The sequence below is a fragment of the Marmota marmota genome, unplaced genomic scaffold, assembly GCF_001458135.2.
Source record: "Marmota marmota marmota unplaced genomic scaffold, marMar, whole genome shotgun sequence".
Lineage (NCBI taxonomy): Eukaryota > Metazoa > Chordata > Mammalia > Rodentia > Sciuridae > Marmota > Marmota marmota.
The window spans coordinates 11363710-11373595 of NW_026000057.1; the positions used below are offsets into that span (position 1 = coordinate 11363710).

Genomic DNA, 9886 nt, shown 5'->3' on the forward strand with positions numbered 1-9886 from the left:
TAATCTTTAAAATTTCAACTTGTACAAATTTATGGGGGTACATTGCCATAATTTGAAAAATATATCATATATAATGATCAAATAAGACTAGTTAATATTTACCTATCCTTACACATTTATCTGATTAACATGATAACTATATGTATTTATGGGACACGGTATGATATTTTAATGCATGTATACAGTGTGTACTGATCAAAGTAATTCATGTTTCCATCTCCTTATCAGTACTTTGTGTTCAAAGCCTTTGAGCATCTCTCTTCTAGTTATTCATAAAATAAATCATAGACAATTGCAAGTGATGGACACCCCAACTGTGCTGTAGAACACGATAACTTTTTACTTCTATTTAACTGTGTTTGGGCACCTCCTAGAATTCTTAATCAATGATCTAATGAATCAATGATCTAATGAAGCCCCTCTTCATAAGCCTGTGTGGCCTGAAAGCTTGATGGCTTTGGGACTGGCTGCAGAGTCACAGGTAGAGAGTAGACAGGGATCGGACACCAGGGTCACATGGTGCCTTTGCCTCAGTTCATAGGTGAGGCATGAAGATCTGGAGCAGGGAATGCTAGTCAAGGTCACACAGCCAGCATGTGGCAGGGTACGATGCTAGACTCCATGAAATGCACCTTTTCCACCTTAAGTTCATAAGGATCGCAGTCAAAGATTGGGTGGTTTAAAGTGAAAAAAATTTTTTTTTGGCCTGAGAAACCCAAATAAATATTCAAAACCCTACCCCCAACCCCTGTCTTTTGTTCTTGTCTAAATGAAACATTTGAGTAAGTTAAGGATTTCATTTTGGACAAACAAGGCTCTCTGCTCATTCAAGCCTTTACCTACACTATCAGTTCTCATTATCTGCAGTAGTTTTGTTCTGTGAGGTTGCCACACATACTGGACAGTTGCGCCTTCAGAAAAGCACGGGGTTAGATTTCTTAAGCCTGTCACCACAGTGTTTTCATCAAACGATCAATACACGACCTTGATTATGGGCATTAGCATTGAACTCATGAGAAATACTACAGTAACTCTTGCCTGAATGAACACATTACTTTTTTTCATAAGGTGCACAACAGCTTTTTAGTGCTTAGGAACACTAGACTGCACTTCAGCAGTATGCAGGGGACCATGTTAAATAGCAAAATCACCAACAAAAAGTCCAAACATCCAAAAAATCTGGCACTAAATAGACTATGAAAAGGAGACATGTTTATAGTATGAGAGCCGAGATAAGAGGCAGAGCATTGGCATACTTGATCTCACCAGGAAACATGCATGTTGGGGACTAAAATTACGTGCCACTCCATGCATGTTTTTGAATTACTACAGTAGTGCTGTGTGCATTAATTTCTGGTGTTGCAAGTACATTTTTAGTAGGCAAATACATAGAAGATTGGTGGATTAACGTGTACACAGGCTGCACACATCACCACACATTCTGATCTCATCTGGTTATCTTTAGTTTTCAATTCTGGTTTCACACATAGGCTTTGAACTCCACATTGATGGCACTGTATTGGTGGCATCCCTCCCATGGGCTCCTGGAGAGGAGAATGGCCTCTAGCCATTCCTCTAAGGGCACCTATTTCCTAATCGTTGTGCTTCAGAAAGACTCCTTATGGCAGATCTAGGTTTCCCTCTCCTCATCCAAGAACTTCATTAGTGGGCCCCTCTCTTGGGACCACCATGAGCTCATTCTGCCCTCCAGTTAGACTAGCTTTTTATGGGTGAGAGAAATGGGTGTCTACACAGACAGGACATGGTGGCACACACCTGTAATCCCAGTAACTTGGGAGGCTGGGGTAGAAGGATCACAAGTTTGAGGCCAGCCTCAGGAACTTAGTGAGACCCCATCTCAAAATAAAAAGGATTGGGGATGTAGTTCGGAAGTGAAGCACTCCTGGGTTCAATTCCCAGTACAAATGAAATAAAACAAAATAAAGAAAAAACCAAAAACAAACTCAAAAACAAACCTTCATCATTCTTATGGCTAACCACAGCCAGGCCTAGGGTTCCCAGGTCTGACCTTTGGTGAGACCTTCTTTCTGAGCTCTAGTTTTCTCTCTCTAATTTCCTCCTTGATCTTTCTACCAGAAAGACTGACTGGGACCTCAACATGTCCAAAGAGTTTCCATTGCCTCTTGCCCTGTCCCAAAGCCTGCTACTTCTCCTCTGCTTGCATTTTGTCTACTTGGGTCGATGTCCAACTGGCCACAGAAGCTTGAATTGTGAGAGTTATCCTTGATTCCTCCCTCCCATGTACTACGCTTGTCTTCTGTCTTATGAATTTCCTCGGTGTCTACCTTACCACGATCTCACCATCTGTCGACATCGCTCAAGTGCCATTGCATCGCTGTCTTCCAGTCTTCATTGAGTTTAGCAGGTAGTCTTGCTTGTCCCTGATCCCTTCTCCACACTGCTCCCAGAGGGTTCTCTTAGAAACAAAAATGTAACCATATCGTTCTCCTGCTTTGAATCTTTCAGTAACTCCCCCTTGACCACTGGATGCAATTTAAATTTAATGCAGGCTCTTTATAATTTTGTCCCTGCTCTCCTGTTTTGTGTCCTATCATGCCCCTATTTGCATGCTTTAGAGTTTTAAAAAAACATCTCACACTCTTCTTGCCTCTTGTCTGCATGTTCTCTGCTCCTTACCTCAAATGCTCTTCCTGCACCTGTTCACTGTGTGAGCTGCTGCTCACTTCTCAACATGTAGCTCAGGTTGGCTTGACATTCACAATGTACTTAGTTCTCTTACCTTTGTGTTCCTAGAGACCCTTGAACAATCGCGAACTGTATCGCTGTATGTTGGAATTTTAAAACAATGCATATGGTTTTGAACATGTGGTTTTTTTTTTCTTTTTTAGAGGGGGTATCAGGTATTGAACTCGGGAGCATTCAACCACTGAGCCACATTCCCAACCCTATTTTATATTTTATTTAGAGACAGGGTTGCAATGAGTTGCTTAGTGCATTGCTTTTGCTGAGGCTGGCTTTGAACTCATGATCCTCAGGTTTTAGCTTCCTGAGCTGCTGGGATTACAGGTGTGTGCCACCATGCCTGACTGGACATATGTTTTAAGATGTTTGAAGTACATCCATGATGAAATGCTCAGTAGGCAGTTCACACAGCCAAGATGCCTAATTCCTATGACATGGAGCAAATCTAATAAATTATTTCATCTTTTCAGAAGGTACCTCTTCCCCCTTGCCTTTGGCTGCCTTCTTGGTTATTTTCCATTCATATGGCCATGCTCATATCTCAGCCACACCAAATTATTTTGATAAATAAATGTCATGAGTCACATTGTCCAATACCCTTTCCTAAAATCAAATATATAACACTTTTGAATGTATATGGCTGACTTCATGCCTCCTTTTGATGACTGCACATTAAAATTATCTGTTTTTCTCCAGGGAGTTTCCAGGCACAGCTATGAGAAAGCTGTTCTTGGTCTCATTAACTTGAGAGGACTACCATGTTTTATGAGCACCAGGAGAACATTGTTAGAGTCTGGCCCTATGGGTCCTGGCCAAGGGTGGAATAAGCATTTATGAGCTGGTTATTAAAGCCCCAAATGTGGCACTCTTAGCAATGATCTTTCCTTGGAAGACGGAAACAGTGCAGGCAGTGTTTTGTCTGATTTTAACCCATTTCCTGGAGCAATCTACCTTTCCTGTTGCCCTTTTAAATTTGTCTTCCTCTTTGAGCCGTGAATTGTACTAGAAAGCTCACTACATAATAGGGACTAAAAAGGGGTCTGTTGAGCTAAACTTGGATGACTTTTCTAAATGATACTAAGACTGGATGCCTCACAACAGCGAATTCTTACTTGACACTCTGTACCCCAAAGGGCTCCCATTTCATATAAAAATGCCAGTAAAAAATTTCCTTGGAAAAAGTACTTATCCTTCACTTTTGTGTGTAAGTTTTACTTCTTTGGCCTGTGACTGAAAGCAAGGAAGAGAACCTGCACTTTCCTTTGCCACTGGCCATGGCTCTGACATGGTAGGTGTTCTATGCTGATGTGGACTGTCCTGGGCTTGGAGCAGGAATCTCCTTCCCCAGAGTCAATAGGCACTTATTCCAAAGGTGTCTCGAGGGAAATTGAGGATAAAATGGGTCTTTTTTTCTGAAGTATTATCTTACCAGAATATTCCATACGTTGGAACAGTGATTTAGTCTATGTTTATGTGACCCTTAATATTCCCATATGGCCGATCCCCTTTCTCCAATGAGGGATATTGTTCTTAAACATCTTCGGTTTGTGAAAAATTATGGAGTTCTAGACTCCCCTGAGAAGTCAACCTTGGAAATGAAGATATCCACTGAGAGATGAAATGGTCTCACATTTCAGATAATGCAAAAATGTGTATTCATTTGTAATCAGAGCATGGAAGAATTTCAATAAATCCTTCAAGCTTCTCATGTCTTTTAGTTCCAATCTATATTTTAATACTAAAATATATTTTAATACTAAAATATCAGTGAAATCTATCTAAATATTGATTATGCTCTGTAGGAAGGAAGTATCAGTCATATCCAGGAAGAATAAAATAATTCTTTTTGGGGTCTCTTTTTCTGTGTATACTTTGTTACTTACTACTTGTCTTTCTAAAATTCTGGTTAATATGCTGAATGGTTCTCTTGTCTTTCAAACTTACTCTTACTTGCTGATGTCTTTTTTCTCCACATTTTAGGTAATATTTGAAAAAAAATTCCTGTAATAAATCATTCTCTGATTTCTTCAGTTGGTTCTATTCACTCAGCAAAATTTCAAAGTGAAATGAAATTAAATAAAATTTACAGGCACTGCCAAATTCCAAACCTACTGACCTGGCCAAATGGACTTAAGAAAATGTTCTCCAGTATAAACTTTAATTTTTTCCGATTGGTTAAAAATTCTTTCCAAGGGATGTCAGACAAGTAATACAGGGAAAAAACATGTTTAGGTTTAACTAATTAATATTGTAAACAGATTGAGGTTCTTAGATGGAAACCACTGTTTATGTAAACAAAGAAGCAAAAAAAAAAAGAAAAAAAAAAGAAAGTCATATGAACTATAAGTATAACATAGGAGGCATTTATAACTGACCATAAATCTAGTCCGTCAAAACCATCCTTTTGAAGTTTTTCTAGCCAAAGAGAGAAAACATCCACTGCTTGTGAGTTTTTAGGTTAAGTTCAAGTAGAAGTGCTCTAGCAATTTTATTGTACTGATTGATGGTTAAGTGCTAATCTTAGGTGGAACACTCAACAGGGCGGTTCTGACCAATCAAAGAGCATGGTTGGGTTCCAGCAGAGTTCTTTCCACACCAATGTTCCAATCATATGTTTGCTTTTAAGCTCTGTTACATTTTCATCAGATATGTGTTGGGTTCTTTCTGTTAAGATCAATCTTTTCATTCCTCTGTGCATATTTTAAGCCAAATAAATGCTAATTCATTTCTTCTCACGCCAATGTTAACATTACTGCTTAATTAATTGGAATAAAGAGCTGTGGATTCTAGGTTGCCAAGAACTTCCATAAGTCAGTCTACTTGATTTCATGGAAAACGGGGGTGGGGTGGGGGGCAGGAAAATTGAGAGAGGGAAATAAGAAAGAGCTTAATAATATATGGTTAGGATGATAAAAAAAAAAGACAAATGAAAATATACAGCTAGTTAAAATGGCACATAAAAGGGCCAATGAGTTTTGATCTGCTCCTAGTGTATGTGCATTTGGATGGGCACTTTCAACAATGAATTCAGTTTTGAAATAACTGCTTTGGAATAAAAGAATCATTTCAGTAAAATTTCAAAATTAAAAAAAAATTATTTTGCCTAACTCTTGAGAAGGAGGTCATATTGTTTTTTAAATATGATTCTCAAAAGTCCAAGTTATTATGCCTTGTTAGTGAATATTAGAAGAAAGAGATGATGATGAATAAATTTTAGGGTTTAGTTTCCTCATGTGTAAAATGAGTTTATTATGGAGCCATGTTGAAGACAAAAGGGCAAAATTAAGAGAATCTACGAAATAATATGGTATTTAAGTGGCTATTTTGCCTTTGGATGAAAAAAAAACCCAGAAATATTAAGTTATTGGGCATATTAACAAAGTTAAATACAAATTCATTGTTAAAAAATAATCTACTTAGGATTTTGTGTTTGCCAATGTTCCCTCATATGAATGAAATATGACTAAAAGACATGCAGAATTTGTGTACATAGGCCCAAGCCAAGTGGTTCAGGAAGTTCCACTTCTCTGTCTTCTCTAGGCCAATCTTGCTGTTACAGTTAATTGCAATCATCACATCTTTTGCTCAAAAGATGCAGTTGATATAGACACAGCCTCTGCCAACCAATAAGTTTAAAGGTTATGCTAAGAGAAAGATGGTCTTTTAGGGTTCTAGAGTAAATCATTAGAGTAATGGCACTCCCTTCAAGAGATAATGTTGGCTCAGAAATAATGATATAATGGGAGTAATGGACAGAGGGTTTTTTTTTTTTCCCCCACTAGCTTTATTAATCAGAAAAGGAGAACCAAGACCAGACTGAGGACTACGGTTCATATTAAGATGATTTCTCCATCTCTAACTTCTATGATTGTGCAAATCTAAATTAAAAACATTGAGAAAGTTCAAAATGTTTGCATGTATTTTTAAGCCACAATAACAGCTCAATGTAGTACGTTTTGTCCAGAGAAAAGAAAGAGACAAATTTTACACCAGCTTTATGAAATTAACTAAGTAGAGAACTAGCCATCAGCTCAGGTTTCAAGTTCTTGTCTTAAATATTAATATTCTAAAAAAGAAAACTGATTCTTGGAGAGTCTGAGGAAATAAATGATTCTTCAAGCACATGCATATTTTATGTCTAAAATCATAGACAACTTGCCCCTCACAATGTGAAAATAATTTTACATATGTCCACTTAATGAAACATGGGTTTTGGAAACAATTTTATTTTTTTTTCCAGTACTCATGATGTCAAATCTATCCTCAAGTAAATTCCTCTCTCTCTCTCTCTCTCTCTCTCTCTCTCTCTCTCGGTAGTAAGCTATTCTCTGTTTTCCTGTCTGGGCCTGGGGAGTCCAACAATTTGGTTATGCTTTCAGAAGTTCCAAGTTACCTATTATTTTTTTTAAGAATTTAACCTTTATTTATTTGTTGTTGTTCATTTGTTTTTTTATGTGGTGCTGAGGATTGAACCCAGGGCCTCACCTGTCCTAGGCAAGTGCTCCACCCTTGAGCTACAACCCCAGCCCCGGTACTTATTTTCTGATGGGTAATGATGAGCAGATGTAATGGGATCATGGGGCAGTAAAATAACAAACATCCAGAACTTTAATAATAGTACTTCCCGCCAAATAGTCACCTTTGGAGACTGGATGTTTGGATGATACTGTCCCTCATCTAAACAATTCTGGAACTTTTCTTTTAGAAGGAAGTTCATGGCCACTAAAAGGACAATGCTAAAACATTATTCTTGAGATCTAATAGTTTATCTTTTGAATAAAGCGGCAAGACCTAGCTCTTCATTATCCACCTTGTTCAGCAGATTGACTTTTTTTTTTTTTTTCCTACTGTGAATGATACTTCAGTCATTTTTGTTGACAGCTGAAACTCTGGGAATTCAAAATTAACATCCTTGCCCGTGAGCTTCTTATAGATACCAGAAATAGTTTCAACCCTAATTTTCACATTGTTCTGTGATGCTTTGTCTGAATGAACCTTTGTGAGTCGGCTGCCATCCAGTTTCAAGTGCATCCCTTTGCCCACAATTCTGTTTGGGAAGACCGTATCCTCAAGGGTCACATCATGTGCAGTTCTCACAGTGTGGCTCCTAGGATGCTTTTACTTGTTTTTATTTTTTGTATGGTTTCTCTGCGTTGGCTTCGGCAGAATTCCACGCTGAGCAATAAAAGCCACATGGTTCCCACTGAACTTTCTATCAAATCCACACACTAGCTAGACTGGGGTTTTCTGGAAAGATTTCAGTTGAGAAACAGGAAGAAAAATTATGATACCTTTCTGACCACTACCAACTTCAGTTTCCTTGGCTGCCATGATATTGAGGCCCCTCTGCTGGGTCTTGAGGTCTGAGCTCATCTCCAGTCCCAGCAACACATTGCAGAGGCTCTGCTTAGGAAGAGGCTAGGCTCTAGTGACAATCTATCATATGCCTTAGTGACAAGACTTGATCTTTTTTTTTTTTTTTTTATCAGTTTTGGGCCAGAAGCATGTTGCTTATTCACATAGTTGTGTGTGTGTGTGTGTGTGTGTGTGTGTGTTTACAAACAGCGTGAAAGGATAATGAGAAACCAACAAGGGATGGATAAGCCCTTATTCTCTCTAGGCCTGAAAGGAATACAGAGAGGGAGCTGCTGTTGGAATGCAGGATGGGATGTCAGTGAGACTTTCCGGGGGACCTGGGGACTTGGGAGGAAGGCAGCCATAACTCTGAGCTTACTCTCCTTGCCTTTGAAATTCTGATGGCTTTCCTTTTGTCACACTCAGGGAGTCAGGACCTTCATTGGAGCAGAATAGAGAAGCATGGACAATGATCTGGCAGGCAAATGGAGAAGATCCAGCACAGCCATTCATGACTTTTATCTGTTTACAGTGACCCCGTCACTCATTGAGGATCTTTGGAAGGATGGGGGGTAGCTGCTGAAATCAGTCCTAAGATAAGGTCCCCCTTACATTGGCTGAGCATATAAGCTCCCTAGAGTAAGTATTCAGCTAGCAGGGGAAATGCATATGTTTTAGTTCATTCATTATAATTCAGCCTCATTCTTTTATAGCCATGTCTTTTTTTTTTTTCCTTTTAGTCAGGAACATGTGTGAATGGTTTTGAATAAATCCAAATTAAGACATTTTCGTTATCCATCAGCCTTCAGGTAGAACAAATCTTTTTTTTTTTTAGAATGGGAAAACGAGATGATAAATTAGAAGTGCACACACAAATACACAAGCACCTATTTATGGAATCAAGTACATACCTAAAGAAACAGAGTTCTGAAAATCTAACTTGGATTTGGGAATGGGAAGATTAAAATCCCCAAATTTGTAATCTGTAATAATCCAAATATCCCTGTTGTTGGCAGTTTTTATTTCAGTGAACCAATTTTAATGCCTTGGCAGGTTCAACGATATTTTATTTTAGTTGGAAAATAGGAACATAGTCAGTGATGGAGAGTGCCAGGGACATAAAAGACAAATTATCCTGCGTGTGCTCTGGAAAGAATTGCAAGTATTGGTGCCCAAGCCTTGACTTGCTGGATTGGGGTAAGGATAACCCAGCCAGGTTTCTGCTTCTCTTGTACCATCAGATCATCTTCAATCTGAAAAAATAAATTGAACATTTATTTCTAGAACATCGCATCAACTTTTGATTTTGGTAATTCACAGTTATTTATATGTCTATAGATAAGGCTACTATCCTTCTCTATTGAATAACATTGACTGAAAAGTTTTAAATGAGATACCAGGAGAAAATATTAATTGTATATTCCCCCAGGTGGACTGGGGTAGAATAAAGTGTGGTAGCAAAACAAGTGCTTTTTTCCAGGAAAACTCAGGTCCAGATGGTTTCAGTGGTAAAATTTAGCAAATATTGAAGAAAGAAATGATCATTTTACACATGCTCTTTCAGAAAATAAAGGAGGAGAAAATATTTCCCAACCTACCTTTATAGGTGGGCATAACCCTGATGCCAAGACCTGTCAAAGATATTATAAGAAAGAGGAAAAAAAGAAAAGGAAATTATAGAACAATATCACTCATGAACAAAGATACTGAATCCTTAATAAATATCAGCAGATTAAACCCAACAGCATGTAAAATGATATACATGAAGTGGGGGATATCTAAAAAATGCAAGATTGGTTTAATATTC

At 38.2% G+C, this 9886-nt stretch overlaps 1 pseudogene; it reads right to left on the minus strand.

Annotated features, from left to right (window-relative positions):
• Window positions 1–7539: 7539 nt before the first annotated feature.
• LOC125619837 lies at window positions 7540–8592 on the minus strand (annotated as a pseudogene).
• Window positions 8593–9886: the final 1294 nt, after the last annotated feature.